The 27,446-nt window shown below is 42.5% G+C and overlaps 1 protein-coding gene across 1 annotated transcript in view; it reads right to left on the reverse strand.

Moving 5' to 3' along the window:
* The window catches only part of LOC122813483 (cytochrome P450 4B1-like), a 517,660-nt gene that overhangs the window by 369,595 nt on the left and 120,619 nt on the right, over positions 1 to 27,446 (reverse strand). The gene's annotated exons all lie outside the window — the stretch shown is intronic.

Below are 27,446 nucleotides of genomic sequence, written 5' to 3' on the forward strand. Positions count from 1 at the left end.
CAAAATGAAATGCAAAACAGCAGGAGTACTACACTAGGCCATGATACACCAGGATCTATAAACAACACCCTAAGCCAAAATGATCCATAAGGTTGCCATACAGAAGGATGCTTCAAAACTATAAAATAAAATGCTGGACATGTCTAAGGAAAGATGTTTTACATGCCAGTATGTGACTTACTTGTATTTTTTCATCAATTTACTCTTTTCTTTTAAACATTATGTTTTTACTGCCACCCATTAGTGGACCGGAGTTCCGCTGTGGCAACCCTAACCAGGAAAAGCCAAAAAGACAAACAAACACTAGCAAGACAATCTGGTGAAGGCACTTAAATGCAATTCATTGCTTAGAAAAATGACATTGTTTCTGAGGTGCACCTTCATCAGCTTGCATTTGGCTGTGCCCAGACTTGTCCTATCTACAAATAAGACTCCTATGATATCAATGATGAACTTTTCTTACATGGCAATGGTTTCACTCAGGTCATCGTCCAGGTTGTAAGTGCAGTTTAATATGCTTTTATAAAGTATGTAAATTAGTTACACAAGGAATGCAGGATAGAGAATCCATCCTGTACCTCTTTTTCCCATTTTGCACATGGGGTCAGAGTGTCACTTCAACAGTGACACCCATCTCGAGCCAAGGTTTATACCACCAGGTGGCTAGCCCTGCCCATAACTATTGCTGTAAAAAGTTTTAACTGCAGTACCAATTAACCTCTCAGTCAACAATGCAAAGTGCTTTCCCATCACAGCTAGTGCTACTCTACCTTTAAATGCTCTTTCAAATTGTTACCATATAAACCTACTAGATAAAATCAAAATGTGAACCCCTTCCACCTATTATTCAATCTCAGAACAGCAAACAGATAGTTTTCTAAAAATGTTACCACCTCTTGGACTTTCCTTCCACAGCAATCCAATATGCTAAGGAATATGCAGTCTTCATAGGGGCACTCTGAGAACATCTTGCTATAACCTCACTTTTGCTTGGATAGCCTGCAAATAATGCTTAAACTATGCATAAATGTCCCTAAAACACTATTTGTATAGCATACAGCATCCTCTTAGCTCTGCTATGTCACAATATATTATGAACATGTATAACTATGTAGTGCACTCTCAAAACTTTACATCAGAAAATGATAATTAGAATGCATTTTTCTTCCACCTATAGTGTATTGTATGATTCTAATCACAATGTTGCTCATGTTATGCTGTTAATTGTTAATCATCACTGTTATTCATGTTGTATTGTCGCAGCCAAATGGCCAGGGTTGGGACTGAAAAGTGTGTTCAGACCATTGTAACTATTTATTTTATTTATTTTTTTATTTTACATTTGTTGACTGGGAGAGTCCAACTGGATCCAAGTCCATTTTCAGTGGAGGCCCGGGGAGAAAAGCTCCAAGAGAGCAATTTATTACAGACAAAAATTTAAGGACAAGACTTTGACATACAATATTTCTTAGAAGATAGGATACATTCATTTGTTACTATATAATATTAATTTTTGAAGATATTACAAGGCATGACATTCCTGGGATAATTTACTTTCAAAGGAAAGAAAAAAGAAAAGATGAAAAGATCTATGAGAGCAATTGTTTCTGGATATAGATGTGAAGGACATCAATATGATAATAGAATTTGTATTAAAAGTTAGGATACGTACTCCTGGTACTGTAAGGTATTAACCTTTGGAGATAGTGGAAAGCACAACATTCCTGGGATAGTTTACAATAACCACTAGAGAGTCAGGATGTGCAATTGTTTAACAGTCTTAAGTGGGTACAGAGTTCTGAATTGGTTAGTTTGACAGTCTTAATTAAGTAAGGTGAAATTTCAGAAATGAGATATTAGCCAGGGGGATGGAGGAGCATAGTCAGTTATTCATGAAGTGAGTTTTGATTAGCTTCTTGAACTGGGTCGAGGATTTGCTGTCAGTTATATGGGCAGGAAGGGAGTTCCAGGTTTTTGATATGTAGTGGCTGTAGACAGACTTACCAGCCTCATTGTTATACTTGGTTACTTTGAGGAGATGTTCTGGCTAGATCTTAAGGTCCTAGTAGTAGTATAGGGTTGAAGAAGATTTTGTAGGGCTGGGGTGTTATCAGAGTAATGTATTATTTTGTGGGCTAACGATAGTTGATTGAGTTGAAGCAGTAGTGGTAGTTTTAGCCAGTTGAGTTTATTTAGGCAGTTGCAGTGGTATGTTCTGATGGGTGAGGTTGTATCAAATTTGGCTATCTTATTATAACAACTGTCAAGTTTTGTTGAGGTCAGATTTGCGGAGATTTGTAAGCACAGGGGAGGCATACAAGGTGGGAAATAGGTGAGTCCTGGCTACTGTAACTTTGGAGTGGTCGGTGAGAAATTTTTTATTGCGATAGAGTAGACCAAGTTTTTTATGTACTTTTTTATGGTTATGGAAATATGTAAGTCAAATCTAAGGTGATTATCTATTTCAACCACTAATAGCTTGGTATGATTGGTGGGGGTGATTGTAGTGTTGTTATTAGAGGAGATGATGAAACTATTGTAGAGAGGTGTGGTTCTGTGGGAGCTGAAGAGTAGTAGTTTTGTTTTACCTGGGTTCAGAATGAGGTTTTGTTTGGTGATCCAAGTTTCTGCTAGGGAAAAGCATTCTTGTGTTTGGGAGTAAAGGAGGTGAATTGTTTTGGCTGTGCATATTATCCTGGTATCATCTGCATATTATACTACTGAGGCTTTGGGAATAATGGATGGGAGCTGTTGGTGAAGAAGGTAAAAATTAGTGGTCCCAGGATGGAGCCCTGGGGTACCCCTAGGGAGCTGGTAGGGAGGAAGAGAGTTGGTTTTGCCACATTACAGCATGTTACCTTCCCTCTAGGTAGTTTTTAAACCAGGAGATGACAGGGATGGTAAGGTTTAGAGTGGCTAGTGAGTGAAGGAGTTTTGTATGGTTAACCATATAAAATGCTTTGGAAAAGTCTAGGAATGTGGCAGATACAAAGAGTCCATTATTTCTGTGGTTGTTGATGATGTTGGTAAATGCTGTAAGCAAGGTGATGGTGCTGTGGAAGGGTCTAAAGCCATGTTGTTGTGTTGCTAGTAGTTTATTTTCTAGGAAGTATTGCATTAGTTGCTTGTGTATTACCCTCTCTAAAATTTTAGATAATGGGGATGGCATGGCTATAGGGAGGTAGTTATTGAGGTTTAGGGAGGTACCCCCTTTATGTAGTGGGATGATATGTGATATTTCCCATAGCTGGGGTACTGTACACTCAGAGATGGATCTGTTTATTAGGATGGAGATGGGATATGCTATGGCTTCTGCGTCTATTTGGAGGTATTCAGCGGGTAATTTATCGGCGGCTAGAGAAGTTGCCAATAAATTACTTACTGGGCTAAAAATGCATATGTTCTTTATAACTATCATATTACTCCTTTGTAAAAGTTTGATCCAAAATAGACTGAGTTCAATTTTAAATTGTTTCAGCTTTTTAGTATTAGTTTTTATGACATTCATCTTTGCAATTAATTATATTTGTGTCCATGCTACATTACGAGCCAGTACACATTTAACCGATTTTTCTTGTAGCTGTTTTAAGCACATGACTGCATTCTGGTATGCCGACAAAATGTGTTACAGTACAGAAGCCCTCTGCTTCACTGAGTTAAGATTTTGAAGAAAGGCAAGACCACAATAAATGTTAATCTGCTTCCTTAAAGCTGTGATGCTGATGCGTCTGTGGTTTCACCTTTAAATAAATCTTCCCAGGTTACTGCCAAGGGATTGACATCCTCTGTAACAGAAAGCCAAAGAGTCTGTATTCTGTCTAATAATGTGCACATGCTTCTCAACCCATCAAGAATAATGGTAGCACTGACTGACAGGTGTCAAATGACTACACATTACAGTAAATCACAGTGGTGACTTCTTTGGTCAGCAAGGAGTACACGTCTGCATATTTTGGTTTGTGCAGCTTGTAGTTTTTGCATACTGTATGCCAAGTCAGGCAGACGAGAAGTAAACCATAGTGTTTGGCTCACTACAAACAATCAAGTTGGGAGAGAATTTTAGAAGTGATGTTATCTGTGTGGATGGAAAAGTTAAGGAATGGTTTAAGTTAAGACCCAGGCATTTTTATTTTGAGACATTAGGACTGACTGACATTTCCTCTAATTTCTTTAAGATGAAAAGCATTTTTGTGGGGTTGAAAGTGTATTGGTATGAAGCCATTCGCATAATTCTGAGATACTGGTGCATAGATTAGATTGAATGGAGTGACCTGTTTTATTTGGTAACCATTTAAAATGTCACAAATCACAATAAAGTCCTACAATGTGGAAATTGAATAACCAAAAATCTGGACTTGCATATATTAAGTGTGAGATAGCCATCTTAGAATAAGAGTTGGTATATATATATATATATATATATATATATATATATATATATATATATATATATAAGTTTGGTGGGGTAGACTTGCCCCCAACAACGCACACGCACACTTCTGGGAGTGCAAGGGGGGTTGCCTTCCTGAAAAAAAAAAGTTTAAAGTGTGATCTTTATTTTTTTTTGGGGGGGGGTGCATTGTGAGTCCCAACATTTCAAAAGGGAAACATTTTATTTGCCCTAGAATTAAGGATGTGATCTGCATACATTATGATGTTAAGGTTAGGTAGGGCCAGGGATGATATCACTGACAAACAGAGAGAATAACTCAGGATTTAACATGGAATCTTGGGGAACTCTAGTACTAGAAATGTTAGTTTTTAGCATAAATTTGAGAAGTGTGATTTTTAGATAGCTTTGGAACAACAGAAATGTGTTGTCACTAAAGCTTAGTTTGCTCAGTTTACATAAGAGGATATTCTGATTGACAAGGCCACGTTACTGGTCACACAGCAGGCTGCAGCTGGTTAAATGTTTAAAAATGGTTTTATAGTACCACGCAAGAGAGTTTGTATAGTGATTTATGTCCGCTTAATTTTAAAAGAAAATTAAAATCTATTCAAAGCATTAAGTTGTGGAAAATAACACTTGGACACAGACTGGGGTTTAACAAATTGAAAGTCAATATGTTTCTGTATATAGATGACAGAATGCTCAAAATTACCATTAGATAAAGTGAATGTTTCAAATGTTTCTGGGAAATTTATAGAAGAAAAAATCAAGATCCACATGATTCAGAGAGGATTCTGGGGAACACAGAAATGCTGCCTAATCCGTCAGACCCAAATATCCTGCAATCCATTTATTCTGTCATTTTAGAGATCCACGGGATGGGATGGAACATAACAGAGACCATGGTGTCATGCACAACCATGGTGCTACCGTACTGGATAATAAAAAGTATGTAAACAGCAACCCACAAAAGCTACTGTGAGCAGTGTACTGCTGGTATATATTTTCCATTTACAGGAAACCCCATGTGCAGCACACCACATCTGAGCTGACAATTAATCTCAGGACCAGTCTTCACCCCCTCAGCCTGTGCACAACATACAGATGGTACTCTGATCTTTGTCATGCCTGCTGTGCTGTGAATATAGCAAATGGTATAAGGTATGAAGGTGCAGAAGTACCATTACACAGCTATGCACGTGCCAGCATGAAAACACAAATGAAGGCATGCACTGTCTTTGGTCACTAAACAGTGTTACACAGGATGAGGGGAGTACAGCATGTGATGGACAGCTTTTCCTGTGTTGACAGTGTGTTGGGTATAATGCCCTGAATGTGATTCCCCCCCACTCATACAGCTGGAGGCCACAGCATCCCAAGCGGGTAATTAATAACTTGTCACTGGCATTAATATGCTTCCATAACAAGAGATGTAAGTGTAGCTCTATGGACAACATTGGAAAACAACTGAAGACCAACAAACCAAGTAACGAAAAGGCAAACCTACTATCCCCGGTCCGGAAAAAATAAGCGCAATGAGTACTGCGACTGGTACACAAAAGTCAATAAGTATGAAGTATAACTCCAGGAAACTGCATGACCAAACTGAGATTTAACGCCTTAACGAGTTTAAACCTTGGTTTGTTTGAATACTGTTCTGATGAAGCGGTGACTTGGTGCACCGCGAAAACGTGTTTTGTTCAATAAAGCGTTAAATCTCAGTTTGGTCGTGCAGTTTCCTGGATTTATACTTCATACTTATTGACTTTTGTGTACCAGTCGCAGTACTCATTGCGCTTATTTTTTCCGGACTATGGACAACATTGCCCAATAAGCCCACACCCACTTCTGGTATCACCCTCCCCATACACTACCATATACTACCTTGCAGTAAGTAATAGCTTAAGATTCAGTGATTTTGCAAGTCTTTCATAACTATTTTTGGGCAACATATTTTATTATATTTCTCCTTCCCACCCATCATGCCCAGTCCCCTTTTTAAATTCAGTTACATGACACTATTTGTGACAGCCCTTCTATACTTTCATGCACGTATTTGACTGTCACCACCTTCCTTTGCAGTCTTGTCTGTGTTATATGTTAATGTACACCATGCTACCTCTATCATACTTCCTTCACTACCTTCCAACATGTATCCTTCGGTTAAAAATTAGATCAGCAAACAAGCTTTATGACTAACTGTGTGCACAGGCTTACTATCAGTACTCTTACACTGCATGCTTGACAGATGAGTTCTACTGCTGCTCGTACATACCCACGGCCCCACTGTGATCATCCCGCAGGTCCCTGCTGCTGCCTTGATGAGCTGCTGCTTAATGTGCACACTTGCACAGCTGCATATATTCATAATGAGCCCCAGGGCACCTGTATAGTATGTAGAATCAGGTTGCCTGTTTTTGTAAACACAACATTTCTGAATCCACAGGAATATGGTAAGTGTATAGCTTGCTCTAACTGTAGATAGCAGATGTGAAGCATTTTCCTTGCTCTGATGTACTTTAGTATTTCTGATAAAGGGTGAGCAACATTCTAGTCCAGTGATGGAAAACCTATGACACGAGAGTCAAAGGTGACACACCAAGACGTTTTCGGTGACACACCAGCGTTCACCAACATCCGAGTTATTAAAGAAACTGAATGAACAAAAATACAAATATGTGATCCTGCACTTATTTATTAAAACTCAGCAACAAAAAGTCATTAATTGATATTAATCAAATCAAATGCAATGTATTCTATATTATTTTTAGTTCAATTCAAAATTCCTATTAAAAGTAGGGTAATTTTTGGTGCACTATTTTAAGCCCAATTATCAGTGTGCATTTTGTGTTCTCTATTGTAAGTCACTGATTTTTCCTTTACTTTTATAATACACAGCAGCACACATGATTGGACTATTTTCTTTTAAATAAATGAATATGTAAAGAATTGTTTCTCTTTTGTTCGGGGGGGGGGGGGCATACCAACAGAGTCAAGATAGGCATTTTTTGAATTTCTGACATGCTCAGCCCAAAAGGTTTGCCATCATTGTTCCAGTCTGAATTTATGTATACATTTTAATCCTTGAAAGATCACTTTGGACAGCAACATTTGGTTTCTTCACTGGTTAGTCACTGGTCCGGTTCCAGATTACGAACCTCTAACCTGACTACAAACCACATATTATTGCAGAAAAGTCTTCCTTTATATTAGATACATATTTCCTGATAAATATTTGCAGACCTTTAAATACCAATTACCCTTGAACCCAGCATGTATTTTTGTATGTGTTCATGAAAAAAAACCACCTTCTGTTTTCAACTGTTTGTTGTGCATTTCCAGGATACTCGGGGATTGCACATATTTAATATTTCATGTATATTGCCAGCATTTCATTTTCTTCTGGCCATGACATTCTTCTATCCAACACAATTGTTAACATTTAGATAGAAGAAAGTACAGTTGTTTACACTTACCATAAATGTAGATGTTCGAGTGTATTCACTGTTGCAATCATTACATTTGGGTACTCTGCTTGCAGATTAACAAAGTCTTGGGTCCTGCGTCGGTTGCTGTCCCTTCTTCCATGATGTCAGGTCGTCAGAGGTATAAAACATGCAGCTGACGTGATTACATCAGTTTTTCTTGCCCCAGATGTCAGGTGTCCCCCCTAATGGGAAGCAATTAAACATAAAAGCACAAAGATATACCTCCAACAAAAAAGCAAATACACCAAAAAGGCTTTTAAGCATAGTAAAGGAAAGTAGAGGTATAGCCAAAAGAAGTTAGGGGGCTAGAGGGAGGGTAACCAGGACTGCAACAATGAATACACTCGAACATCTACATTTATGGTAAGTGTACACAACTGTACTATGTTCTTCGTGTTTCCCTGTTGCAGTCATTACATTTGCTATGGTTGGGAGGAGGAGTTCAGATAGCATTAGGGCCAGCTATAAGGCCCTGCAAGACTGCAGTGGCAAAGCCAGCTCTGGATTTAGAGAAAATTGGAAAATGATAATGCTTGGTGAAAGTATGTTCAGAACTCCTGGTAGCAGCTACTAGGATGTCCCTGGTAGGGACACCTCTGAGAAAGGCTGTAGAGGTTGATGCAACCCTGGCGGAGTGAGGTCTGATCCCCTAGGGGATAGGTTTTCCATGGTGCTTATAGCAGAAATTAATGCATTAGCTTATGCATTTAGAAATGGTTTGCTTTGAAATAGCCTTCCCTCTGCCCCTTCAGCAAATGCTACCAGCAGTTGTTCAGATTTCCTTTGAGGTTTAGTTCTTTCCAACTGAAATCTAAGTTGTCTGTGCACATCTAGGGAATGCAGTATCCATTCCCCTTTATTTTGTGTATTGGGAAAGAAGGTTGGCAAATGAATGGACTGATTAAGAGCCACACTGGATACCACCTTGGGCATGAAGGATGGATTGGTTCTGAGTGACACCCTGTCCGCATGAAAGATGATGAAAGGCTCCACTGCCATAAGGGCCTGTAATTCAGATACCCTTCTAGCTGAAGTGATTGCTAAAAGGAAAGCTGTTTTCCAAGAAAGAAATTTTAAGTCTGCAGTAGCAGCTGGCTCGAAAGGAGGTAGAGTGAGTTTCTCCAAGACAAAGTTAAGGTCCCAGGCTGGGGTTGGAGCTCTCCTGGGTAGTCTCAAATTTTTGGCCCCTCTGACGAACTGCTTGAGCAGTGGACGAGAGAAGAGGGGAGGTTCTGTGTTACAATGAGCTGAAATGGCTGAGGTGTGGATTTTAATGGAGGAAAAAGACAGCCCCTTGTGAAGCATCTCTGTTAAGTATTGTAAAATCTGAGGTAAATTGGGCGCTGCTGTGCACATCCCTTGAGATTGGTTCCAGGCACAGAATCTTTTACATTTTTCAGCATAAGATTTTCTAGTACTAGGCCTCCTTGCCTCTAAGATGATATCCATCACAGGTTTGCTGAGGGGTGGTAAAGGAGAGATTAAGTAAATAGCCAGGCTGCAAGGTTCAGTGTTGGAAGCTGAGGGTGCAGAATCTGGTTCTCCTACTGAGAAAGCAGGGAAGGAGTCTGAGGCAAGTGCCATGGAGATAACCATGACACACTGCGCAGGAGGGGGTAACAGTGTTGGCGCGGCCAGTCTGGAGCAATCAAAATCATCCTTGGTTTGTCCTGTTTGATTTTTGGTAGTACTTTAGAAAGCAGAGGCAGAGGGGGGGAAGGCATAGACTGATAGGTTTTTCCAGATGAAGGACAGAACATACATTTTCCAGGCTTGTTTGTGGGGAGTCCTTGTGCAACATTTGTCCAATTGGTAGTTCGGGGAGGAAGGCAAACAGGTCTATATCTGGACTCCCCCAGTTGCTTGTCAACATGTTGAAAATCCTTGGTTCCAGTTTCCACTTGTGTGGGTCCATGAGGTTTCTGCTTAGTCCATCTGCCAGTGTATTTAATTTTCCTAGCAGCAAATGAGCTTGTAGGTGCACTTGGTAGCTCAAGGCTATGTTCCACAATGCCATGGCTAGTCTGCAGAAGGGGTAAGAATGTGTACCCCCCTGCTTGTTTATGTACCACATAACAGTGGTGTTGTCCATCTTTACCATTAGTTGTCCTGGAAGAATGTGGTCCTTGAAGGCTGTCAGAGCATTTTGTACAGCTAACATTTCTTTTTGATAGATATGCAGGTGCATTTGACTTGGGCTCCATTTGCCCTGAATGCACTTCCCTGCCAGGTGAGCCCCCCATACATAGTCTGATGCATCTGTTGTTAGGGTTTGGGTGGCAGGGGGTGGTGTGAAAGGTAGTCCCTTGTTTTGGTAGCAGGCCTCTGCCCACCAAAGGAACTCTAGGCATAGGCAAGGTATAACAGGAATCATTGTTTCTAGGTCTTGAGAATGTTGACACCAAAGGCTTTTTAGATACTATAGTTTCCTCATATGCAGTCTTGCATATGGAATTAGAAGAATGCAAGAGGCCATGAACCTCAAGGCTTGCAGTATTTGTCTTGCAGATAGCAGGGTTTTGTGGCTACTTGTTTGAAGTAGGTTGTCAAATGAATTTGCTTTTCTGGCGTGAGGTTAGCCATCTCGGAAGTTGTATTCAAGCTTGCTCCCAGGAATATAATTTGTTGACAGGGTACCAGGTGTGATTTCTTTTCATTTATGGTATACCCCAGACAAGTTAGAACCTTCTGTACAAAGGCCAGATGATTCAAAAGTATGTCCTGGCTTTCTGCCTGAATTAGACAATTGTCCAGGTATGTGTATATTTGGATATTTCTTTGCCTGCAAAATGCAATAACTGGCACTAGGCACTTTGTGAATACCCTGGGTGCAGTAGATAGGCCAAAGGGCAGTGCAGAGAACTGGTAGTGTGTGTAGCCTGCTTTGAAGCATAAGTATCTTCTGCAAGATTCCCTGATTGGTATGTGCAGGTAAGCTTATTTTAAATCTAGTGTTGCCAACCAGGCATCTTTGCCTAGCATAGGAAGTAACTGGTGAAGAGTCAGCATCTTGAATTTTGGAATTGCCAAAAAGGTGTTTAGAGTAGACAGGTCCAGGATAGGACACCGTGAATTGTCTTTTCTGGGTACCAGGAAAAGTCTCGAGTAGAAACCTTGTCCCTTTTCCTCTTCTGGTACCAGTTGAATAGCCTCCATGCTTAAGAGAGAAAGTACTTGTTTTTGGGCCTCTGCCCACTGATTTGGGGGTAGGTCCGGCCACCAACTTGGTGTTGGCAATGTGTGGAAGTGAAATCTGTATCCCTGGGACACTATATTTAAAACCCATTTGTCCTGGGTAATGAGTTCCCAAGTCTTTTGCATGAAGAGCAATCTTTCCCCCCAAAGGGGCAGTCCATTGATAAGTGCTTGGAAATTTTAAAAGGAAGTCATTGAGACAGTTTACCATAGGGGGGGGAGTTTTATTATTCCCAGATTTGGAAGTGGAGGCCCCCCACTGCTTAGTTCTGTGTGTCCCCTGGGACTGAAACCTGGGGTTTTTGCTGTGTCTGGGTTTGGCTTGAGAAGACCTGGAAGGGGCTGGAAAGGACCAATTCTTAGAGGCCAGTGCCTACTAAATCTAGGAGGCTGAACTTGTAAAAAAATCTTTAACAGTTTGCATAGATTTAGCTTTATCTTCCATCTTTTTAAGAACTTCCTCAACCTTGTTGCCAAACAGGCGGTCCTAATTTAAAGGAGCATCCAACAATTTAGCTTTAACATGATCAGGCAAAGATTGCTCCTTAAGCCAAGCATGCCTTCTGGGCACAGACCCAGTAACAGCAGCCATGCAAGAGGCCTCTAATGAATCAAAACCACATTGCAAAGTATGTTTTCCAACTTGTTCAGCAGAATGCATTAACTCCTGTAATTCTTTATTTTCCACACAGTCAGGAATCAACATCATTTTCTGTTTAAGCAGTCCAATAACATGTTGCTGTTACTTTAACATATGAAACTAGCAGTTTAAAACCCTAATGGCCAATGTTGCAGAAGTGTAAACCTTCTTACCCCATCTATCGAGCACCCTGGAGTCTCTATCAGAAGGGGTAGGATTTTTAGCAGTAGAAGCCTTAATGCCCTTGGGCCCCTGTGAAATAGTCTCTGGATCTGCAATAGGATTTTTAAAAAAGGAACATGTGGGAATCAGGGACCCTGTAGTATCTGTCAGGTTTTCTGGGAGCAGGAGGCAGGGAATCAGGGGCCAAACTAGAGTCCGAAAAAGCATCATCAACAATGTCTAGTACAGGAGGAATAGCTAAAGGGCTATGCTGAGGTAGGAGAAGAAAATCCTAAGCCTCTTTTTTGAATCAGAAAAGTCCTGGCTTTCCCAGTGGAAATGCTCCCTTAGAGTATGTAAGGTTTCCCCAAAAGAAAAATCCTCAGGAGGGGAAGCAGAGGGAATGGAGTCCTCTGCATCAGAATCTTCATAAGTAGATAAGGGGAAATCCAGATCATCAGAAGAATCAGAAACAACAGAATCCTGGTCAGAAAATTCATAATCAACTTCAGTCCTAGGCCTCTTAGAAGGGGGGGAGGGTTGGCTACCCCTGATTAGAGATATTAGATCTTCAGCCATTCTTATCATTTGCTTTTTAGGCATAGAGGCCTAAGCATGTGGCCTGGGCATCCGTTTTTTAGGCATGGATCGAGATTTAGGCCTAAATAAAGAAGGAGGCATTGGTTTAATATGTAAGTCAGTAGTCCTGAATACACCCTCAGAAGCCGGTGCCTGCACAGCGGCACCAGACCCATCCAGGGTAGAGACATCCGCGGGTTCCATAGCTGAAGCATCTCGCGGCATACCGGACTCCAAATGGTTCTCAGTAGAGGCCTGCGAATCAGAAGTAGTGGGTATCAGGGGCTGCGAAAGCACCTCACTGAGTACTGGTGAACTGGCGACTGGCTAAGGAGAAGCATCATCGGCAGTTTTGGACCTCGGCGGCCTGTCTCTGTCTTTATCTTTGTGTTTTTTCAGAATTCCGGTAGTGGGATGGCTAACCGACAACATTTCTGGATAATTAAACCGAGTACCGAAATATTTAGAGGTGAAAATATACCGCCGAAATATTTAGAGGTGAAAATATACCGACGACGGATAGTGCGTTGATTAAATAAAGCACAAAACCGACAGCAAGATACGTCGTGGTCAGGGCCTAGGCAAGGAATACAGTACGAATGAAAATCTTTATGAGGTATTTGCTTTCCACAAGTATTGCAATTATTAACTTTTACTGACATCGGTAAGGAGCAAGAAAAAGTTTCCCCAATGGGGTACTTAGCTTTAGTTGAAGACTTCAGTTCTGAAACTCAAAAATGAAAATTTCAGGAGTCGGCCGACTGGCACTTGCGAACTGCTTCTGCTTCGGGCACCGCACAGCAAGAAAGACTGATGTAATGGCGTCGGCTGCATGTTTTATATCCCTGACGACCTGACGTCATGGAAGAAGGGACAGCAACTGATGCAGGACCCAAGACTTTGTTAATCAGGCTGACTGAGGGCAACCTGCAAGCAGATTACCTAAATGTAATGACTGCAACAGTGAAACACGAAGAATATCACAGAGTTTTGCAGTTCAGCACATGTACAAACTGACTGGCTCATGCAGAACTACATTGGATGGTCCAGTTCACTCATCTTTCTACCCCCACCCTAACCATCCTACCATCAGTTACATTTATGCCAACTGTTCACCTTCACTCATATTATCCCTATTCTACAACTACTGCCTCAAGCTGTTACCTCACATATAACCACATTTAAACCTATCGTAGCTGTAAAACAGCAAACTCATACACAATGCAAATCTTTCAACATAATAAAGACACTAACAGCCATAACAATGCCTGCACTCCAGCTAGGGGGTGAATGTACTAATAAAAGTATTGTCATCTGTATACAACACTGAATTCACAGCAAGAGGTTTTCCGGTTCGATCCTCAGCTGGGGTGCCTTCTGTGCGGAGTCTGCATGTCCTCCCTGTGGTCGCGTGGGTTTCCTCCGCGTGCTACGGTTTCCTCCCACATCCCAAAGACATGCTGTAGGTGGATTGGACACTCTAAATTGGCCCTAGGCATGAGTGTGTCCATGTGTGTGCCTTCTGTGGAAGGTTGGGCATCGGGCTGGCAACCTGACACCGTAAAACTCCACTGCCAATCATGGGCAGACAGGTGATCCACTGTGGTGACCATTAAATGGGAAAAGCCGAAAGAAGAAAAAGATATAAAACTGAATTCGGTAATTATACAGACTACAGGTACAACAGAAATAGCTTACTCCCTTATAAAACAAGCACATATAATATGTCATATGTAACTCACAAAAGGAATTAAAATTAGCAATTAAAATATTAGCTAACAACATTTCAATCAACGTAATTACAAAGGCAAATGTATCCTTACTTTACTTAACCATAATTGCATTATTAAACTGTGGAGACAGAGCTAAACTCAGGATGACACAGATTATATTCTGTCACTCCATCCAAGTTTAAACATCTCAGTACAGCATCAATACATCTAAACAGCATCAACAGCAAAGCATGGAGCTTACAGGTCCGATGCATTATCTTAGCCACTGCAGAACATTGGCTAAAAGAGGAATGTTGTGCTCTCACTTTTATAAATCAACACTATAACTTATTGCACAATAACAGGAGATGGCAATACTACTATTAGATAAGACAGGCACAAACACTCAGACAACCATCATACAAAAAGTAATACACAAACTTTAAATGACATATTTGTGCAATTATGGAAAAAGGCTACCTCAGAGGAACTTAGCCTTTGAAACAGTTAATAAAATACTACTTCTTCACACCATAACACAGTTTAGATTAAAAGAATGTACAAGAAAATGGCATTCTACTTATCTAACTGACAAAACCTTTATAGTTACACCAGACTGCACCCCATCAGGATAAGGAACATTTTCAAGCCACAGGTCTTACCAGGGATATTTGTTGTTTTCTACCTTTGTAAACAGCAACAGATTTCCTAGCTCTCAATGGCACCCTAAATGCATTATCTTTAGCTCAGTGGCACATTACATGCATTACCTTTAGCTCAAACGCCTCACTCTACAGGCTCCAAATGACACTAAAAGATTCTACAGAATTATTCAAATCTCTACGAAGACTCCTAGATAAATTACATACTGTACTACAGACACAAGCAAGCTTATTTCTTGAATTTTAGAATGGTTTTCATTCCTTTTGCAAAGCAATATTTGTTAAACTTTGTCTACCAGTTGCAGGGTACATGAGTTTTCTGTTCGGACACTCCTCCCCATTGTCACATTACATTTATATATCTCTAATGGGGTTATCTGACTGGACCACACAAAGTACAGTTTTGTACCTACCATAAATGTAGATGTCCGATAGGTATGCATCTGCAGTCATCACATATGGGTTGTCCTGCCTCAGGCAGTCCTTCGGTCGGCCGGATTCCAAAGTCTGGGTCTGGCCTCGGCTGATGTCACACTTTCCCCGACGTCAGAGCGTCTGGGGTATAAAAGCATCAGCCGACGCCATTTTCCTCAGTTTTACTTGCCCCAGATGCCAGGTGCCCTCTAAGGAAGGCTAAAATTTGGAGATATGCATTGCAAAAACAAATCCAAACATGCACAGTACTATAAAAACAAATACACCACAATAGATCCCCCCAGCTAGCTATAAGAGGGGTAAGTACCCAAGAAGTATACCACAGAGGGGAAGGAGGGAGTAACCTGACTGCAGATGCATACCTATCGGACATCTACATTTATGGTAGGTACAAAACTGTACTATGTCCTTCAAGGATGCATCTGCAGTCATCACATATGGGTAGAATACCATAGCCAATCTGGGGGTGGAGGTACTAAGTAAAGGATGGTGTAGCTAAGATACCCTGCAGGAATGCCGTAGCAAAGCCTGCTCTGGATCTGGAGTATAAAGGTAAATTGTAATGCTTGGCAAATGTATGCACGGAGCTCCATGTAGCAGCTTCTAAAATGTCCTTGGTAGCCACCCCTCTTAAGAAGGCTGTGGTGGTGGCTGTGGCTCTCGTGGAATGAGGTCTAATGTCAGCTGGCACAGTTTTTCCATGATAGGAGTAACAAAAACGAATGCAATTTCCTATCCATTTTGAAATTGTCTGTTTGGAAATTGCTTTTCCTTGTGCCCCAGCAGCATATGCTACAAACAGCTGGTCAGTCTTTCTGCAACTTTTAGTTCCATAGATTCATTGCCAGTCTGCAAAGAGGGTAGGAATGGGTGCCTCCTTGCTTGTTTATGTACCACATAACTGTGGTGTTGTCTGTCCTTATGAGTAGGTGGCCTTGATGAAGAAAAAGTTTGAAGGCCTCGATTGCTTGTATCACTGCCAGCATTTCCTTTTGGTTTATGTGCATGCGCAGCTCTCTTTGTGACCATAGCCCTTGGATACATCTGCCCTCCATGTGTGCTCCCCAACCTTGGTCTGAAGCGTCCGTAGTGATGGTTTGGTTGGCTCTTGACTTGCTGAAGGGCAACCCGCTGTTTGACTGGCAGGCTTGAGCCCACCACAGTAATTCCTTTTGGAGGCATGGAATGAGTGGGATCAAAGTTTCTAAGCTGTGACTGTGCTGAGTCCATAAACTCCTTAGGTACCATTGTAATTTTTCTCATATGCAGCCTTGCTTGTGGGATCAGAAGAATGCAAGATGCCATGTAACCCAGGGCCTGCAGGATTTTCCTTGCAGTCAGCTGAGTTTGCCTTGTCAGATTCTTGAAGTAATCTGGTAGTTGTTTTTGTTTTTCTTCTGTGAGAAAGGCCATTTGGGTGGTTGTGTCTAGATCCGCACCCAGAAAAGTTATTCTTTGGGATGGAACAAGTCTTGATTTGTGGATGTTGACTGTATATCCCACGGCCTGCAGTAGGTGGATGGCATAATCCAAGTCCTTTAACAACGTTTGCTTGCTGTCCGCTTGTATAAGGCAGTCGTCCAGATATGGGTAAATTTGAATCCCCTGAAGTCTGCAGTGTGCAATTACTGATGCCAGGCATTTTGTGAATACTCTGGGTGCAGTAGATAAGCCAAAGGGCAATGCTGAGAATTGATAATGCTCTGACCCTGCAAGAAATCTGAGGTGTCTTCTGCAACTTTGTCTGATAGGGACATGCAGGTATGCCTCCTTGAGGTCTAGAGTCACCAGCCAAGACCCCTTGCCCAGCATGGGAAGGAGTTGCTGTAGAGTCAGCATTTTGAATTTTGGCACAATGAGGTAAGTATTCAGTGCGGACAAGTCGAGAATAGGCCTCCATTGATTTTCTTTTCTTGGAACAAGGAATAATCTGGAGTAAAATCCTTGGCCTTGTTCTGAGAGAGGTACCTTTTCTATAGCTTTCATTTGTATTAAGTTGGAAATTTGTTTCAAAGCCTCTGCCCTCTGATTTGGTGGCAGGTCTGGCATGCCTTTTCTTTTTGGCAATGTGTGGAAATGGAACCTGCATTCTTTGTCTATTATTTGCAGTGTCCATGTGTCCCTTGTAATGCTGTGCCAATTTTTTGAAAATAAAGAAAGCTTTCCGCCCAAAGGTGCTTCTAATTGAGCCCTGGTCGGCGGAGTCAAAACAAAGTCATTGAGTCTGTCCTGGTGTAGCAGTTGTAGTTCCTGCACTACCTCTCTGGTTGGGAGGCTGCCATTGACGGCCTCTGTAGGAGCCTCTAACTTGCCCTCTACCTCTGGCATGCCTATTCCTGCCTCTCTGAGATCTGTCTGAGTCCGGAAAGGACCAATTCATAGTAGGCCAATTTCTGGTGAATCTCGGTGGTTGGACTTGCAGAAAGTCTTTGACTGTTTGCACAGATTTTGCCTTTTCTTCAAATTTCTTTAAGACCTCTTGAGCCGTGGAACCAAATAATTTTTGCTTTTCCATAGGAGCATCCAAAAGCTTAGCTTTAACATGGTCTGGCAGAGATTGTTCCTTCAGCCAGGCATGCCTATGTATGACTTCACCTGTCATAGCTGACCTACATGAAGCTTCCAATGCATCATAAAGTACAGTTTTGTACCTACCATAAATGTAGATGTCCGATATGTATGCACTGCTGTCCTAACATATGGGTTGTCCTGCCTCAGGCAGCCCTTCAGTCGGCCGGATTCCAAAGTCTGGGTCTGGCCTCGGCTGATGTCGCACTTCACCCGACATCATAGCTGCTGTTTATTGGGTATAAAGGCATCAGCCAACGCCATTTTCCTCAGTGTTTCTTGCCCCAGATGCCAGGTGCCCTCTAGGAAGGCTAAATTTGGATAAATGCAAATAATTCCAAACAGTAGAGAGCAAACAATATAAGAATATATATATATATACATATATACAAACAAATACACCATAATAGATTCCCCCAGCTAGCTAAAAGAGGGGTAAATACCCTAAGATGCATACCTATCGGACATCTACATTTATGGTAGGTACAAAACTGTACTATGTCCTTCAAGGATGCATCTGCAGTCCTAACATATGGGTAGAATACCATAGCCAAACTGGGGGAGGAGGCACTAAGATAAAGATGGTGTAGTTAAGATCCCTCGCAAAACAGCAGTTGCAAAACCTGCTCGGGATCTAGAATATAAGGGAAGATTATAATGCTTGGCAAATGTATGCACGGAGCTCCAAGTAGCAGCTTTTAAAATGTCTTTGGTAGCCACTCCTCGTAGGAAAGCTGTAGTGGTGGCTGTAGCTCTTGTGGAATGAGGTCTGATATTTTCAGGAGTTGTCTTTCCATGAAAAGAGTAGCAAAATCGAATGCAATTTCCTATCCATTTTGAGATTGTCTGTTTTGAAATTGCTTTTCCTTGCATTCCTGTTGCATATGCTACCAGAAGCTGGTCAGTTTTTCTGCTGGTCTTAGTTCTGTCCAGATAGTAGCGTAATTGTCTGTGCACATCCAAGGTATGTAGTAGTCTTTCCCCCCTGTTCTGTGGGTTGGGGAAGAATGTAGGTAAATGAATTGCTTGGTTCAATGATACTCTGGAGACCACTTTTGGCATAAAGGTAGGGTTAGTTCTCAGAGAGACTCTGTCCTGATGGAAGATAAGGAAGGGTTGTACTGCCATTAATGCCTGTAACTCAGATACCCTTCTTGCTGAAGTGATTGCTAGCAGGAAAGCAGTTTTCCAAGACAAGAACTGTAATTCTGCTGTTGCTGCTGGTTCAAAAGGAGGAAGTGTTAACTTTTCCAGCACAAAGTTGAGATCCCATGTAGGTAAAGGTGGTTTCCTTGGAGGTTTTACATTTTTGATTCCTCTCAAGAACTGCCTGAGTAGAGGATGAGAGAAGACAGGAGGATCCATGTTGTATTCTGCTGAAATTGCTGATGCATGAATTTTAATGGAGGAGTAAGACAGGCCATTGTGGAACAGTTCTGCTAAGTATTCCAGGATGTGTGCTATGTTTTCCAATGAGACATTTTCTCCCTTTGCTGCACTCCAAATGAGGTATCTTTTCCACTTGGCTGAATAAGTCTTCCTTGTGGAAGGTCTGCGTGCCTCCAGGATAATGTCCTTAACCCTCTGGGATAAACCTGGGTTATTTTGTTTTATGCAATATTCCAAGCAGCTAGCTGCAGTGTTTTCAAGTTTGGATGTAGGATCTTGTAGTTGTCCTGTGTTAGAAGTAAGGGACATAGAGGTAGAGGCCATGCGTGTGTCGGAGACATGCTTCTCAGTAGCGGGTACCAATGTTGCCTCGGCCAGTCTGGAGCTATCAGGATTACCCTTGGCTGATCCTCTCTGATCTTCAGTAGAACTTTGTACATCAAGGGAAGAGGTGGAAATGCATATGCTGTCAGGTTGTTCCAGCTGAAGGAAAGGGAGTCCACCCTCCAAGCAAGTGGGTGGTATGCTCTTGTGCAGAATTTCTTCAATTGGTGGTTGTGTGGGGAGGCGAACAGGTCTATCTCTGGTAGTCCCCATTTCTTTGTTATGGCTTTGAAGATATCTGGATGCAGCATCCATTCGTGAGCATCCGTGGTAGTTCTGCTTAAGGTGTCTGCTAGAGAATTTTCTTTTCCTGGTACAAATCTGGCCTGAAGTTGAATGTTGAGATTCAGGGCCACATTCCACAGGTCCATTGCCATGCCGCATAGAGGATATGAATGTGTACCTCCCTGTTTGTTGATGTACCACATGACTGTGGTATTGTCGGTCCTTATCAGCAGATGACCCTGTTGAAGGAGTGGTCTGAATGCCTGGATCGCATGTTTCACTGCCAGCATCTCCTTTAGATTTATGTGTAGATTCAGCTGGTCTTGGGTCCATAGGCCTTGAATACACTTGTCCACCATGTGTGCCCCCATCCTAGGTCTGAGGCGTCCGTGGTGATGGTCTGGCTTGGATGAGGTTTGTGGAAAGGCAAGCCTCTGTTCCACTGACAGGCCTGAGCCCACCACAGGAATTCTTGCTTCAGGCATGGAATTATTGGAATCTGGGCTTCTAGACTGTGCTTGTGTTGAGACCATACATTCCTTAGGTACTATTGTAGCTTTCTCATATGCAGCCTGGCATGTGGAACCAATATTATGCATGATGCCATGTAGCCCAGGGCTTGCAGGACTTTCCTTGCAGTAAGCCGAGTTTGTGTTGTTAATGTCATGAAGTAGGCTGGTAGTTGCTTTTGTTTTTCTTCTGTGAGAAAAGCCATCTGAGTTGATGTATCCAGTTCTGCACCCAAGAATGTTATCCTTTGGGATGGTACTTGTCTTGACTTTTGCATGTTGACTGTGTATCCCAAGGCTTGCAACAGTTGTATGACATTTTCCAAATCTTTTGTTAATTTTGCCTTGTTGTCCGCTTGTATTAGGCAGTCGTCCAGGTATGGGTAAATTTGAATTCCCTGAAGCCTGCAATGAGCAATTACTGATGCCAGGCATTTCGTGAATACTCTGGGCGCAGTAGATAAGCCAAAAGGCAATGCTGAGAATTGATAATGCTCTGATCCTGCAAGAAATCTGAGGTGTCTTCTGCAATCTGGTCGTATAGGGACGCAGGTATGCCTCCTTGAGATCTAGAGTCACCAGCCAAGACTCCTTGCCCAGCATGGGAAGAAGCTGCTGGAGGGTCAGCATTTTGAATTTTGGAAAATGAGGTATGTGTTCAGTGCGGACAAGTCTAGAATAGGTCTCCATTGATTTTCTTTTCTTGGTACAAGGAAAAGCCTGGAGTAAAATCCTTGGCCTTGTTCCATAGGTGGTACCTCTTCTATAGCTCTCATCCTTAGTAAGTTGTTGACTTGTCTTAGAGCCGCCTGTTTTTGGCTTGGTGGTAGGTTTGGCATTCCTCTCTTTTTTGGTAGAGTGTGGAAGTGAAACCTGTAGCCCTTGTCTATTGTTTGTAAAGTCCATTTGTCTCCTGTAATGTAATGCCAGTTGTCGGAGAATAAGGCTAGCTTTCCACCCAAGGGTGCTTCCAGTTGTTCCCTGGTAGGCGGAACTAGAGCCAAGTCATTGTGTCTGCCCTGTGGAAGTGGTTGTAGTTGAATCTGTGGCAGTATGTCTCTGGTTGGTAGGTTGCCACTGACGTCCCCTGTAGACACCCCTAGATTGACCTCTGCCTCTGGGGCGTCTATTTCTACCTCTCTGCGCTCTGGAGTTGTCTGGAAAGGACCAATTCTTCGAAGGCCAATTTTGGCTAAACCTCGGAGGTTGGACCTGTAAGAAATCCTTGACTGTTTGGACAGATTTTGCTTTTTCTTCTACCTTCTTTAGAACCTCCTGTGCAGGGGAGCCAAACAAACTTTGTTTCTCCATGGGAGCATCTAGGAGTTTTGACTTAACATGGTCTGGTAAGGATTGTTCTTTTAACCAGGCATGCCTTCGAATCACTGTTCCAGTCATAGCTGATCTAAAGGAAGCCTCCAGTGCATCATAGCCACATTTTAAGGAATGGTTACTGACCTGCTGAGAGTTATGTACCAAATCCTGAAGGGACTTGCGATCTAAAGGTTCAGGAGAAGACAGTTTTTTGTTTATCTGGTCTAACAAAAATTCCTGGCACTGAATCATGTGAAATTGACAGTTCAAGGCCCTGGCCGAAAGAGTAGCAGAAGTATAAACCTTTTTACCCCATCTCTCTAATGCTCTAGATTCCCTTTCAGAGGGAAGAGGGTTTTTGGCAGAGGCAGCTGCCACACCTTTAGGGCCCTGTGAAATGGTTTCAGGGTCTGCAACAGGAGCCTTATACAAATGGTAATGTGTGTCCGGGACCCTGTAATATCTGTCTGGCTTGGCAGGGGCCAGAGGAAGAGAATCAGGGGCAGTACAGGCATCATTATATGCATCATCAACAACTGTTAGTACTGGCGGAATGGCTAAAGGCCTATGCTGTGGTAAGTGTAAAAAGGTCCTAAGCCTTTTCCTTGAATCTGAAAAATCCTGGCCCTGCCATTGGAAGTGTTCCCTCATAGCATGCAAAGTTTCCCCAAAGGAAAATTCTTCAGGAGAAGAAGCAGAAGGAATGGAGTCTTCTGCATCAGAATCCTCATAAGGAGAATATGGGCCTTCATGAGGGTCTGAAATGTCTGAGTCATCCGAGGAATAATCTGTAGAGACAGGTTCGGGGGGTTCAGTCCTAGGCCTCTTGTCTGGAGGGGGCTGAGAGGCCCTGTCTGGGTGAGGTTGGGATCCCCTGATCAAAGAAATGAGATCCTCAGCCAGGCTGAGCATTTGGGAACTAGAGGTAGGCCTATGTGAAGGAGTTTTAGCAGGTAAGGCCTTAGAAGATTTAGCTGCTTTAGCCCTGGCAAAAGCCTTGATAGACATAGAAGCAAGGGGTCTAGCAGCCCCACGTGCAGGGGTAGATATGTCTAAAGGAATAGTGTCTGACAAATCCTGGGTGCCTGCTTCTGTAGCAGTAAATTCAGTAGCAGATTCAGCCATGCTCTGTGAGGCCTCGGCTATCGGAGGCATGTTTTCGGCCGAAGAAAGAACTGGGGGTTCGGTTTCAGCCGAAACCGAGACACTTGCGGTTGGCCTAACCGTGGTTTCAGCCGAAACCACGGGCCGCGAGTGTCGGTCCTTTTCCTTGCGCTTTTTAGCTAATTGAGTAGTCGGAGTCTCCGACGGCATTTTGTATGCAAAAGCGGGACCAAAAAACTCCTCTGCAAACTCCGACCGACGTCTAAGTGTCCGTCGGTTGAAGGTAGCACAGGCTAGACAAGCTGATACGTCGTGGTCTGGGCCTAGGCAAGGAAGGCAGTAAGAGTGGAAATCCTTATGAGGTATTTGTTTCCCACAAGTTAAACAATTATTTACTTTGTCTGACATCGGCTGAGGCAAGAAAGAGTCCCCAACGGGGTACTTAGCTTTTTAGAAGTCTTCGGTAGTAGAAATCTCTGGATCTGACCGACCGGCACTTGCGAACAGCTTCTGCTTCAGGCACCGCGCGGCAAGAAAGACTGAGGAAAATGGCGTCGGCTGATGCCTTTATATCCAATAAACAGCAGCTATGACGTCGGGTGAAGTGCGACATCAGCCGAGGCCAGACCCAGACTTTGGAATCTGGCCGACCGAAGGGCTGCCTGAGGCAGGACAACCCATATGTTAGGACTGCAGATGCATCCTTGAAGGACATCCACACTGCAAGAAATGGTTACTAACCTGCTGGGAGTTATGTACCAGATCCTGAAGGAATTTGCGATCAAGGGGTTCAGAAGGAGACAGTTTCTTATGCAATTCATCTAACAAATACTCTTGGTACTGTATCATATGAAATTGACAATTTAATGCCCTCATGGAAAGAGTTGCAGAAGTATACACTTTCTTACCCCATCTCTCTAAAGCTCTGGACTCCCTTTCAGAGGGTAGAGGATTTCTAGCAGTGGCAGCTGCAACCCCTTTTGGGCCCTGGAAATAGTTTCTGGATCAGCAGAGTGGGCCTTGTACAGGTGTAGATGTGAGTCCGGGACCCTGTAGTACCTATCAGGTTTGGCAGGAGCTGGAGGGAGAGAATCAGGGGCTGTACTAGCATCAGAGTACACATCATCAATAACATTCAAAACAGGAGGTATAGCTAAAGGCCTATGCTGAGGTAAATGTAAAAAGGTTCTTAATCTCTTTCTAGAATCAGAGAATTCCTGACCCTGCCATTGAAAATGTTCTCTCATAGAGTGTAATGTCTCTCCAAAGGAAAACTCTTCAGGAGGGGAGGCCGAGGGAATAGATTCTTCAGCATCAGAACCCTCGTAGGCCAAATAAGCCTCCTCCTGGTGGTCTGACAGAGTAGAGTCATCAGTGGACTCATCTGAGGAGTGGGGGTCAGAGGGCTCAACCCTGGGCCTTTTGTCTGGAGGTGGTTGAGAGCCCCTGTCCGGATGAGGTTGAGAACCTCTAATTAAGGAGATAAGATCCTCTGCTAAGCTAAGAATCTGTGAGCCAGTAGAAGGTCTCTGAGAGGTAACCTTGGGAGGCAAAGCTTTAGTAAGTTTAGCAGCTTTAGCCCTAGAGAAAGCCTTAATGGACATGGATGCAGGAGGTCTGGCTGCACCTCGTGCAGGAGTAGACTTGTCTAAAGGAATGGTGTCGGAAGGTTCCTGGACACCAGTTTCAGAAGGTAATTCAATAACCGACTCGACCGGGGCCTCTGGGGCCGAGGTAGTCGGTTGTGCGGTTTCGGTAATAGGAAGTACCAAGGACTCGGTTTCAGCCGAGACCGGGACACTCGCGGTAGGCCTGACCGTGGTTTCAGCCGAAACCACGGCCCGCGTGTGTCAGCCCTTGTCCTTCCATTTCTTAAGTAAATGCGAAGTCCGACGGCATCTTGTAAGCAAAACTAGCCCCAAAGAATTCCTCTGCAAACTCCGACCGACGTCTAAGAGTTCGTCGGTTGAAGGAAGCACAGGCTGAACAGGCCGAGACGTCATGGTCTGGGCCTAAGCAGGGGAGGCAGTAAGAGTGGAAATCCTTATGAGGTATTTGTTTCCCACAAGTTAAACAATTATTAACTTTATCTGACATCGGCTGAGGCAAGAAAGAGTCCCCAACGGGGTACTTAGCTTTTTCGAAGTCTTCGGTAGCTGAATCACAGGAGCTGGCCGACTGGCACTTGCGAACTGCTTCTGCTTCGGGCACCACGTGGCAAGAAAGACTGGGGAAAATGGCGTCAGCTGATGCTTTTACACCCCAGACGCTCTGACGTCGGGGAAAGTGCGACATCAGCCGAGGCCAGACCCAGACTTTGGAATCCGGCCGACCGAAGGGCTGCCTGAGGCAGGACAACCCATATGTGATGACTGCAGATGCATCCTTGAAGGACATCACCTGTTTCTTGTAGAAGCTCAGGGAGAAAATCTGCAATAACATAAAACATGTTTAAGTATGTCATAACTTAGTTAACATGTTAACTAGGCTAAATGTGTCAGGTAAAATATTTCATCGTTAAATATAGGCATACAAAAACAAACACATTTTACCTAAAAAACATCTTACAATGAGTTAATATTACTGAACAAATTAGTCAGTAAAATGTCAAAAGCAGTTTAATACTTGAATGTTCCTAAGCAGTAGCAGTGTTATGCGTTACAAAGCAGTAGCAGCGTTACGTTTTCCAAAGCAGTAGCAGCATTACGGGTTCCAAAACAGTAGCAGCATTATGGGTTCCAACGCAGAAGCAGCATTACGAGTTCCACGCAGTAGCAGCGTTAGGGTTCCAACACAGTAGCAGTGTTACAGGTTCCAAAGCAGTAGCTGTGTTACTGGTTCCAAAGCAGTAGCAGTGTTACAGGTTTCAAAGCAGTAGCAGCGTTACAGGTTCCAAAGCAGTATCTGTGTTACTGGTTCCAAAGCAGTAGCAGTGTTACAGGTTCCAAAGCAGTAGCAGTATCGTAGGTTCAAAACTATTAACAATGTAACAGGTTCCAAAGTAATAAGTGTCATACGTTCAAAATAGTAACAATAACAGGTTCAAAAGTAGTGGCAATGCCATAGGTTCCAAACTAGTAGTGCTTTGATCATTAGGATTTTAGATAGGGTAGAGACATTTGTGGAGGAAGAGAACTTCTGAAGTGTGGGACTGTCTCCCTTTATGTGCTGGAATTACTGTTTTTACATAACTTTGAAAAGAGAGATGATGGTGGAATGCATGGACACTGCAGCTGTATACTTCCTGCAGAGGTGTTTTTCTCTGTTACTGGCATTTTTGTTGTTGATTGTTGTCATTGGGAAAATGAGACCGAGTGTATGTTACACTCATCAGGAGCTTTTTAAATAATCTGAGCAATTTTCATAGTTTGAACAGCAGATGAATGTTCAATGCAGCATCTATACCACTGGAAATCTCCAGAATACTGGGATTTACGCTGACCTCTACCCTGGGTAGAAGATGACGATGTAGAAGGCGTAGAAAGAGAAAGCAAAAGAGGGATAAGAGTGCACAACTGTATGCTAGGTTAAAGGCTGCCCCACATAAACCCCCTATTCCTAGTGATTGTTTGGAAAATGTGAGATCACTGCCTAATAAAATGGATGAGCTTCGATTAAGTGTCGCTACCTATAAAAGCATGAAGGACTGCTGTCTTTTGTTTTTCTCGGAAACACGGCCGAGTCCCAGTATACCGGATAATGCAGTGAAATTAGAAAGATATGTACTTTATCAGGCTGATATAATGGCTGATTCTAACAAGAAAATGGGAGGAGGTTTGTATGTTTATGTGAATAATGCTCGGCGCATTAATACAACTGTGATTAATACGTTATGCTCTACAGATGTGGCAAATTTAATGCCAAGATACCAACCGTTTTACTTGCCCAGGGAATATACTGTACTTTTATGGCAGTGTATATATCACTTCAAGCTAATGTTAAATCAGAGCTTGAAAAATTTTCTGACGTTATTAGCAAACAAGAGAATTTACACCCTGATGCAGTATTTATCACTGCTGGGGATTTCAACCAAGTGAATTTGAAGGATGTATTTCCTAAATTTTGTCAGCATGTAAACTGTAAAACCACAGGGGTAAATATTTTGGATCAATGTATACACAAACATAAAAAGATGCCTATAAGGTTATATCACGCTCCCATCTTGGGCAGTCTGATCATTTATCTTGATTTCTGGTTCCTGTGTATAAAGCTCTTAGTAACAGCATTAAACCAATTTGTAAGACTATTAAAGTCTGGCCTGAGGGTGCTATTTCCCAATTACAAGACTGTTTTGAACACACTGACTGGAAAATGTCTATGTGGACAATGTCATTGTTAACAAAAGGATCACGGTTTATCCAAATGAGAAACCATGGATGAACAGTGAAGTTAAACAGTTACTTAAGGAAAGGGATATTGCTTTTAAATCAAAGGGCATCTCAGCCTATAGAGTGGCTAGAGCTAATCTTAAGAAAGGCATTAAAGTCGAAAAATAATTACAAACAACAGATTGAGAAGAACTTTGATAGCAATTCAAATTCACAGCAGATGTGACAAGCTATCTAATCAATTACGGGTTTTAAAAGGAAAACTGACATACAGTATATGCAGGCTGACAATAGTGCTAACTTAGCAGAAGAACTTGATGGTTTCTTTGCAAGGTTTGACATGCACAATGACCAACCAT

Source organism: Protopterus annectens, chromosome 10.part0 (genome assembly GCF_019279795.1).
Source record: "Protopterus annectens isolate FY-2018-M chromosome 10.part0, PAN1.0, whole genome shotgun sequence".
Classification (NCBI taxonomy): Eukaryota; Metazoa; Chordata; order Ceratodontiformes; family Protopteridae; genus Protopterus; species Protopterus annectens.